The sequence below is a fragment of the Acinonyx jubatus genome, chromosome B2 (assembly GCF_027475565.1).
Source record: "Acinonyx jubatus isolate Ajub_Pintada_27869175 chromosome B2, VMU_Ajub_asm_v1.0, whole genome shotgun sequence".
NCBI classification, from domain to species: domain Eukaryota; kingdom Metazoa; phylum Chordata; class Mammalia; order Carnivora; family Felidae; genus Acinonyx; species Acinonyx jubatus.
The window spans coordinates 80,199,494-80,210,451 of NC_069385.1; the positions used below are offsets into that span (position 1 = coordinate 80,199,494).

A 10,958-nucleotide genomic window follows, 5' to 3' on the forward strand; every position below is an offset into this window, starting at 1 on the left:
AATAACTATTTGTTGCGATAGTAAACATAAAGGGACATTACACAATTAATTAGTTGAATAAAATCACACTGAAATCATATGAGGTTATAATTGGAAGTGATTCTCTTGTCATTCTGCTCATGAAATGATATTTAGTATATCAATAGGTGTAGATGGTGTGCTGACTTGCTTCATCTAATTAGTATATCAATTCCATTTTGATTTTGTGAGATGTATCCAAGATATATCTTAACTCATAATTGGAATTGAATTGTCATAACATTTTATTAAGAAGCATGTCAAACTCATATCTCAGTTTAAATGAGGGAGCTTCATAATCTTGCAAGTGGACTTACTCAGATTTCTCCTAAGTCTTGGTAGGACAGTGCAAAGAAGAGGGCATGACAGTATTTATGCAGGACAACTCAGAAATGTGAAAGTTTTCATTTTGAATTGATTACATGTGTCTTTTGACAGGTAGACATACTTAATGCTGAGGTGTTGAGGTACACAAATGTAAGAATAATCTGAAAAGTAAAAAGTAATTTAAGTTAGATTTTGTCCATCTAAATACTTCTCCATTTATCAACATTAATGTGTCCTCTCTTTGTCATCCCTATATACTGATAGTAGAGTTTCAGAATATAGAATATAAATCATTTACTTAAATCCACTGACTTTACCTTCACTGAACTTCAGCTCTCTGATGACACAAAGCCATCTATTCTTAGTGATGCCCCTCCATCAGCAAACCATTACATCACTGAAATTATACCTCATCATTTTGAGTTATGCTTCACCATTTGGGGCTATGCTACTTCTACAATGGCAAACTCTGGACTATAGTGACAACTATAACTTATCAAATGGATGCTATATTAGAGATCCTGACCGAAGTACTTTACATGTATTTACGTATGGATTCTCAAAACGATTCTATTTATGCCAGTCCCACAGTTAGTGAGGCAGAGCTAGGCTTTGACTGTTCGAAGTCTGTCTTCAGGACATGTGTGTATTGCCTGTCAGTGAAATATCCTTATTTGATTTAAACTGCCATGACTACCACTTCTCCCAGCTCTTTACTTTTTTTGCTTATAGCCTTCAGTATGTCATCCAGCAACTTGGTTCCACTCGTTCTTTCTAATGCTTTCCCACTCTATCTCACTCAGAATGGATTCAGTGGTCATCCAATGCAACTATGCACTTTCTATTACACAGAAGTTTCTGCCCTGGACCTTTTATCCCCCACCCTCTGCCCCAAATGTAGGTAACCTATCACTTCAACAGATCTCCTTCTTAAGGAACCAACACTTTTTCACAAAATTATGTTGAGTAAATGCATTAAAAATTCAAGCTATCTAGACATATTTAGGTTCTTGCTATTATTTGTAAACTGTTAATTCAGTCCCTTGACTATTCTCTATTACCTCCCTTAGGGCAAATACACCTAAACTTTCCATATTTGTTAAGTCCTCAGTATCCTCAAGGTCTGTCTCACATTTAGCAGATATACTTAATTCTTATTTTACTGAGAAATTTGTGTATACTTCCCTTTTTCAGCCTCACAGTTTTTCTCTCTTTAATTTCTCTTTTTATCCCCATTCTTAGAAGAAAAAAAGATTCTTCCATTTTAAGATTGACTTCTTTACCTGTGCTTTTGGTGTATTCCCATATAAGCTTTTCCTCTTAGTTGTTTATCAATTACTGTCTCCTGATTTTCCATCTTCCAACTGTCTGTTATTACTAATTTTTCCTTCGCATTCCATTCTTAGTGATGCCCCTCCATCAGCAAACCATTACATCACTGAAATTATACCTCATCATTTTGAGTTATGCTTTGAGTTAATTACCCAAATTAACTCTTTTGGGTAATCTTTACTGTAGTAACTAAACAGAGTAGAATACAACACTTCTATACTTTGATCCTGTACATTTTAATTTACCTGTCTCATCTCCAGCCCTTGCTTCACTGAAAATTTCTTGAGAGTAGTTTACCTTCACTGTTTTTTCTTAATATCATTCCTTAATATCAATATATGCCATTAAGCCTATGATAATGGCCTAAGGCATTTACTTCATGTCTTCTTTTTTCCATCCTGATTGCTGATTAGCTTTCTAAAAATGGGAGCCTTGGTCTTTTAGAAAGCTCTAATTCATCTTACTGCCCCAGATGCATGTGAGAAAAGAGACTAGAACATAAAAGGACTAAGAAATTAAAAAAAAAAAAGACCATGAGAAGAATCTCTCAAATATAGGCTGTCTACAAAGAAGTAAGAATTTTTAATGTCTCTAAAACATTTATACTAGCACTGAGGACAACCTGTATCTTGTCCTTGACACTAAGTGATGAAGGAAGTGGGGCCTTGAACTCTCTCTTTATATAGGAGAATGCCACTGGTTTTAGGGTTGTTCCAAAGCTAATGAGTCCTAGGCAATAATGGATCATTTACCCAAGAGTCCATCTGACTACCTGGTGGCTGACTTGAAATTATGCCAGTTCCCAGGGCTTCCTCTGGCTGAGCTCATATATCTGAAACAGTATGAGCAAGCAGTCCATCTGGAACTCCAAAGGATGTAGGTGTGGATGAAAAGACTGATAAAGACCGTAATTCATTATCTTTATTTGTATGTCATCCTTGCACAGGGGATGTACTAATTTTCTCTGCATTGTTCCAATTTTAGTATATGTGCTACCAAAGGGAGCACATAATTCATTATCTTTAATTTTATGTGTTTATTAGAGTTCTCATTTTACTTCAGATCCCTTGCCTCCTTTGGGACAACTCTGAGATGTAACTTACCCTCTGAGTTCTTGCAAACAAGCTGAGGCTGGGTTTAATCCTACATGAGGTTAAATTCACCTCATAAAACAGACATCCACGTGCTACTTTTATAATTAGTTTTAAAAAACAAAATATGAATTTACCACTTTGAAAAAAAATAATTCGTCAAGATTCTTTCTATACCTGTCTTGACCTTGAGATCTAAGAAGGAAAGTAATGGGCTTCATGACTTATATGGTTGGGGACACTCACATAAGAAGAAAAGAAAACTTTAAAACATATCATTGGAGTTGCTTCTGCTTATGAGCTAGCACTGCCCATGGGAAATCATTTTATAATTTTGTAAAGTACAGCTTCCTTCACGGTAGGAGTATTAGCACATCTTTAAATGAGTGATACCAAATCTTTCAAATGTCTACAGCTTTTACCAAAATTTGTGCCTATTACACAGCCCATGGATAGTCTATAATGTATCAAGTGGATTGTCATAACATCAACTATAAAGTGTGACAAAAATTTCAGTGATCTGTCAAATCTTTTTGAAATCTGAAGAACTTTATGGCTAAAACTAATATGTTGACATTTGATGAGCTGATAATCAGGATATAGGCATTCACTCAAAACCCTGGAATCAGTACCTCTCACTAAATAATTTTTTAAAGAAACAAGTAAGTTCTATCATAAACATAATTTTTAAAAAATGGAGCCCTTGAAAATAAAAGTACACCAAACACAGCTTAGAAAATTACTATTCAGGCTAAAAGTATACCACCACCAAAACTATTATGCCGTACACACACTGGTGATTAATTTGATAATCATATTTTTGAACAACTCTTCTATTTTCTAACATGCAAGTCCTATCATCATTTAGTAAAAACAAAAACCATTACCTTGACTGAATGCGATTACTCACCTCACTGCTATATTGAAATATGACTATGTTCTCAGTATTGCTTTGTAGTTATTAATATGCAGTAAATGGCTTAAACCATATAAATTTAATTCTAGAGATAAGAAAATGTCTTGAAGTAAGTGTGGTTTTACTATTAATATAACTCTCACTCTGCCCCCAATTTAGTATGTGACTTTAGATAATTCATTTTATGAATTCAACTTCATCATATGCTGCAAAATTTCATTTTTCATGAATTTATATTACTTATCTGTAAAATAGAGGCACTAAATTAAATATTCCCTAAGATCCCTCCTCCCTCAGAGTATAAAAACAATTATTAAGTAGAATATATTTTTACTATCAGTTTTCAGAAAGGGAATGGGAAATTGAGGTTTCCCAAACAAAACAAAATTTAAAATGCCCCTTGTGATGACATTGGAGGTTTGGTATGGAATAGCTTCTTTACAGAGTATGGAGGCTAAAGAGAACTGCTTCAGTACAATTTCAAGTGTCAATAATTTAAGAGAAGTGGTTTCAGGCATTAGTTCCTTCACTGAGTGAAAGTTCTTCAAACGCTTATTGAGATGACCTAAGTATCAGGAGAGAAAACAGTGAATCACTGATGAAGAAGAAATGAATCTTAAAGAGAATCCTAATAAAGCAGCATTTATCATTCTTTCTCCTTCATTTATTTGCTCAGTCTGAATGAACATTAGCTTCTTCCTTAGTGTGACTGATGCAGTTTTGAGATGGCATTCTTCTCTAACAGAACATGGTGAATGAGATTCAGATCCTTATGATGAAACAGGATTGTCAACATTTACAGTTTCCCTCTCCCTCTACTATACTTTGGTCAATTTGTAGATAGCACCTGATACATGAATTAATATTTTCATATGGTAAGATTGAGCAAATCAGGAATCCCCACTGTTTTGGTCAGTCTATTCTCTTTAGATTATCATTATTCAGCTTAAGCATCATAGAGAAAAAGTCTAGGGCCATCCTGACTTCTGGTAAATTCTTTTCTTGTCTGTATTTATTTGTGGTTTATTTTCATCTTCTCTTTGGGTTTCCTTTGTAGCCCTTTTGTCACCCCACCAGTTCTCCAGAGCTCTCTAACATAAAGTGATCTACTAAATTAAGTTTTTTAACACCTTAAATAGATACAATTTTTATTTGTAAAAAATAAATAAATAAAAATTAAACAAACAAATAAAAGAAAGCAAGAATGGTTGGATAGGACACCAGAGTGTTCAGCTCAATAAAATTACATGGAAGCAATATTTAGACCCAGACAGGAAACAATATTTAGACCCAGTACTCGTTGACCATAGAGGTTGTTCAGTCTCCAGGAGGTAGAACCCTGCAACACTGTGGCAAGTATATACTATAATGATTCCCTCAGTTCTTCCCAAAATGTTCATGCATTTATTTACTCAGATGATTACATAGTGAGTAAAAGAGAATACCCAGACATTTCTAGGCTGTTGAACACAGAAGACCTGAAATGTCATCTATTTTCCCTATGAGAGAGGTGACAAGTAGGGGAAGCCAGGCAATAAATAGGGCCCTTAACAATATCCAGTTTACACTGCGTCTATTAGGTCTGTGGTCTCGCTCTGGTCATTCCCCAATACCTGAACATTTAGCTGGATTGACATACTTGGCAGTTGTAGAAAACCTTACACTGAGTCTACCTGGGGTTGGTGTTGGTCAAGCCATCATATTAGGTTAAGGCCAAGTGGAAACCTCTGATACTATATCCCCCACCACTTTGCCAAAGTAGAATAAAAAAAATCCCTTCTATATCTAGCTGAGATGCGGCAACAAGTATCAATTTAGAGAACTAAAAGAACTGAAAAGAATGGGAAGAACTAAAAAGCTAAATGAAATATATGAAACAACAATTTCTAAAACATTGCCTATTTGGCAAAGAAGGACAATGGTTCCCAAAAGAAGGGAAATAAATGTGGTGAATACTACAATCATCACAGCTTTCTGCCTGGATAGGGTTCCCAGGTTACTGTGCAGAGGAGAGAACCAGGTGGAGTCCAGCTGTCTTTTTGAGTGGAGGAAACAAAGATAGAAGTTGAGGGAAGCCCAGGGTAACTAGAATTCTCAGGGGGCAAATACTGGAGAGTAGAGAGCATTGCAGAGAGAGAGCTCCAGTGATTCACAGATGGCATCTAGCAAGTCTTCAGAATGTGAGGAAATGATCTGAGGTGAGGGAAAAAACTATCCAAAAGGAGCAACATACAGAGATAACAAAAAGGTGGAAAGAGATTGTGTCAACCAGCCAGAGTGGAAAACCTAGTACCTCATGGTTCATAGGGTGGAATACTCAGGAAAGCATTGCCTAAGTAGTGAGGAAAAATTATTCCTAGACTAAATACTGCTCTGCATTCTCCTCAAAAGACTTAAAAGGCAAGTCTCAAGAGGATCAGATTCTTTCCAAGTAACTTAATTGCCTTATAGAACAAAGCTCTAGAATCTATCTTCTATCTATCTATCTATCTATCTATCTATCTATCTATCTATCTATCTATCTCTACCTATCATCTATGTGTCATCTCTATATCTAGCTATCTAGCTATCTATCATCTATATCTCTATCTATCATCTATCATCTCTATTTATATCTTTAGCACATAGTAAATTTTTAGTGATTTAATATACATCTTTCCGTAGAGTTAAATCTTTGCATTTGAAAGAGAAGAGTGCCTCTAATGGTACTAAGGGTAGATTATCTGGAAATGAGGCATCTGTGAGGAGCTATCCACACTAAGAGGTCCTCTCAATGGCCCTGGTATCACACCCCATGGAACTGTGGTTATTAAACTTAATAATACCAATTCTGTGACCCCAATCAGATCTTTTGAATTGGAATCTCCTGATATTAAAAACAAATTTTAAGCTCATAAGTGATTTTGATGATTAGCTTTCTTTGAGAGCTATTGATACTCTTGTCTGTGCATTTTACCCATCATAATGGGCACAGTTTAGAGAAGAGTCCTGATTCTCAGACATCCTTGTCTTGCTTGTTGTGGGATTACTCCAGGATGTGGAAACAAACACTGGGAGCCTTTGCTCACAGGCACCACTCATTACTTAACTTTTTCATTCAATATACATTTATTTGTTAAACATATTATATGGGCAAGGCCTTGTGCTGTACCATCAGGATATGAAGATAAATAAAATTGGTGCCTGATTTTAAAGAGCTCACAGTTTAATCGGAAATAACATATGGATATACTTATAAGTTCTATAATACAGCTATATATAGAAGGCATCAATTGAAATTTGAACTCTATTTTTATTTTTTTAAACTTATTTTAAAAATTTGGAATACTTCTAAAAATTTTAAGTTTATTATACTGAAAAGAGAGGGGGATTTTTCTTTCACATACAACATAGTTTATAAAGTAATACTTCTATTTCTCTTTATGCTTTACATGCTGTTGTCAGTAGTTCTATATAAACCCATGAAATATTTTTAAGAGTAGTGTTGCTACTATAACCTATAACCTATAGTTGCTAACTGTAACCTAATAAAGTTTAATTCCCCACCCCCCCCAATATGGCTGGAGTGGATATGTTCCAAATTGAATTATTCCATAAATAATAGCCAGAATCTTAAAGCATGACTTTCAAATATTAAAAATAAATGTGAATAGTTTTGATTTAATATAACATACTTTGTATGGGTTGGCCATGCTTTTCAAAATTTTTTCAAAATTTTTTTTATTTTTATTTTTTTTAGAGAGAGAGGGCACAAGCATGGGAGAAGAGCAGAGGGAGAATCTAAAGCAGGTCCCACACTCAGCGCAAAGCCCAACACAGGGCTTGATCCCACGACCCTGGGATCATGACCTGAGCTGAAATCAAGAGTCAGATGGTCAACTGACTGAGCCAGCCAGGCACCCCTTGGCCATGCTTTTCAAATAGGTACATAACTCCCTTTTATTTATTTTTATTTTTTTCATAACTCCCGTTTGACCACAAGATTTCGTAGACAAAAAGTTCCACATTGTATAAATGACTCAAAGGCATATGCCTGAGTTATCTAGATAACAGGAATTCAGCTTTTTCAGATTCCATCTGAAAGGTATGTGGACCATATCATACCTTCTCGCCAGAACTATCTTTTGGTATTAATGTGGACTGTGAGCACTCAGAACAGATCAGAATATTCATTGTTTTGTTAGAAAGTACCCAATACAAAAGAGACTCTTAAATACCAAGAACAAACTGAGGGTTGATAGGGGGTGGTGGGGAGGAGCGGAAAATGGGTGATGGGCACTGAGGAGGGCACTTGTTGGGAGGAGCACTGGGTGTTGTATGTAAGTGATGAAATCACGGGAATCTACTCCCCAAACCAAGAGCACTCTGTATACACTGTATGTTAGCTAACTTGACAATAAATTATATTTAGAAAAAAAAAAGAAAGCACACAATGCATGTTAATTTTTACTGGAGATCACATTGTTTACCAATCTGAGGGAAAAAAAATGTCAGAGATTTTGATAATATGTTTTAGAGGTAGCTCTTTTGCAGACAATAGAAATAAATTATAAATGGCAGGAATGAAGACCCTGAGGATAAAAAGATTGGCTGGAAATTGTCATTAGCAAATGTCCCCAAGGGACCCCGCACTGTTTAAATTCAATTTCTAATTATTTAAGCTTTTATTATATGTATTTTATTTCATTGTGCATGAGTACTTATGAAAAGCTAACTTAATCAGAACAAAAGAGAGAGGTCATTATGTGATGTGACAATCTGCTTTACTCTAAAACCCAGAAGTAAGGAGAACTTTCCTTATGAATAAATTGTATGGACCGACACTAAATATACAAAATATTGCAGTCTAAAGTCAAAGCTAAAGGAGATATTTAATTGGTGACTTATTAGTTTTCACAGTAATTGTTTTCAACTGTTCTCTCTCTGAAATTATCTTCTGATTTTTGGTTATCTGCATGATTTCCAGATAATCATATGAAATGTCCACCTTTTCACAGAAGCCTTCCTTAACTTCCTGTTGTGAGGGAGGGAAAAAAAGAAAGAAAGGAAGAAATCAAGACCCAAAGGAACATGCCAGCTCAAATTAAATATAGAATTAACTGATTTTGTTTTGCAAAAGAAATACCTTGAATGCATACAGATAGCCAGCAGATGGCTACAAAGCAGTAATGGATTTTCAGCTCTTTTTATATGGAATTAAAGCTACAGTTATACGTTATCCTACTTTTAGTATATAGTTGGTACATATTTATGATAGTATTTACATTGTTAGTATTTACATTATAAGCTATCCTGACGTTCTGTTTTATGTAATTCTTTAGTAGTACCTTCTATGGTTGCCTCTGACATGTATTTTGGCATTTGATTAGTCATATCCTTCTCAACATTCCTCAGTGAGGTTAGGCTAAGTACTGTTTTCTACATAACTAAATTAACCATCCAGTTGTGCTCATACATCTACCCATTAATTTTCTTCCTAGCCTTTTTGTTTTCTGTGTATTTTTAAATATGATTTATTGTTAAATTGGCTTACATATGACACTCAGTGCTCCTCCCAACAATTGCCCTCCTCAATGCCCATCACCCATTTGCCATTCTGTGTATTTTTTTTTTTTATTTCTTTGGTGTATTTCTCTCTCTCTCTCTATTAGACTGTAACCTCCAGTGAAAATCAATGGATGCATGAATATTTTTGTGTCTATATTGGAGTCATAAATTCTAAATTAAATATAGAGACAACTGTGCATGTAGAAATTTAGATATATTTAAATTTTTTCCTGTTATATATATAATAACTATATATTTGTAAAACTAAATACTCGTCGGTAGCAAGCAAATGCAAGTAGCTTTTCAAATGCTAATTATAAATGGATAATTTAATATTATTCTCTGAAATGTAAGATTTGTGAAACTCCTACCATGTTTGTGAAGTGCAAATATATTTTCATACTAACATCTGCCATCAAGATAATAGGCTCCTATGGGGCGCCTGGGTGGCTCAGTCGGTTAAGCGTCCGACTTCAGCTCAGGTCATGATCTCGTAGTCCGTGAGTTCGAGCCCTGCGTCGGGCTCTGTGCTGACAGCTCGGAGCCTGGAGCCTGTTTCAGATTCTGTATCTCCCTCTCTCTGACCCTCCCCCATTCATGCTCTGTCTCTCTCTGTCTCAAAAATAAATAAAGGTTAAAAAAAATTAAAAAAAAAAAGAGAATAGGTTCCTAAAGTCATTGTTGCACTAAATGCTAACTAATTTGAATATAAATTTAAAAAAATAAAAAATAAAATTTAAAAAATGAAAATAAAAAAATTAAAAAAAGATAATAGGCTTTTCTGTAGTTATTACATACAGCAATTACTCAGATGTACAACTTAAGCATGAAAGTTCAATTGCAGCAATTGCTGATCGCTTTTTCCTTCTCTGAATAAGAGTCAGTCAGTTAACATACATTAATTGATATTCATTTAAATTCATCTAGACTCAAAAACAATAGATAGTCTAAGAGGAGTCCCAGGTATAATGTTAAGTTGATTTAGCTCTTGGTGGAGCAGAACTGGGAAAATAAGGGAAAGAATGAGGGGAAAATCTTTAGATTTCTGGCTTTTCAGTTATGAGGTTATGTTAGACCACTTTGCCCTTTGTTTTAGTTTTTCTTCCCAGTACTGATTGAAGATTTTTCTGTTTTGAATTCTGTGTTATCTATCTGGCTGCTTAGGAGGATGTAACTGGCTAAGATGCAGCCCTTGTTTTGCTACAGCTGTGCTTTTCCACGTCCATTCCTGATGTTAATACTGAATGATTGGTAAATTGGGCCTTTGGGAAGAAATTAAGTGAGAGCATGGAAAATTTGCAATTTGGCAAATTCTTCTTTTCTGTTCTCACATGTGAAATATGATATGGAGAAATCAGGCTTTAAATGGGCGTTTCAAAAACTACAATGAGAAAATCAATAAGGACATAAATTACAAGGCAGTTCAAGTGTATTTTTCACACTGGTAACACATCACTGGCATGAAGGAGATTCCAATATACTAGTAGAGGTACTTAATTCAATTTTCCCTTTAAATGCACTTAGTTTTATAGGTTTATTAATCATTCTGGAGACATAACTACATCCCTATTCTATTTTATATATGCATTTGTGTATATATACCTAATAGAAATAAGTATATTGTGTGTATATATATACATGTAAGATATTGTGTATATGCATACATATATATGCAAAATTGTGAAACATTTTCAGATAGCTTTTTCAGATTTTTTATTTGTATAAGT

The 10,958-nt window shown here is 34.7% G+C and overlaps 1 non-coding gene across 1 annotated transcript; it reads right to left on the bottom strand.

The window, feature by feature from the left end:
- Nucleotides 1–2,577: 2,577 nt before the first annotated feature.
- LOC113598942 (U6 spliceosomal RNA) lies at nt 2,578–2,685 on the bottom strand. The gene has a single exon (XR_003419708.1). It is a non-coding gene; the product is annotated as a U6 spliceosomal RNA (small nuclear RNA).
- Between the last annotated feature and the right edge of the window lie 8,273 nt (nt 2,686–10,958).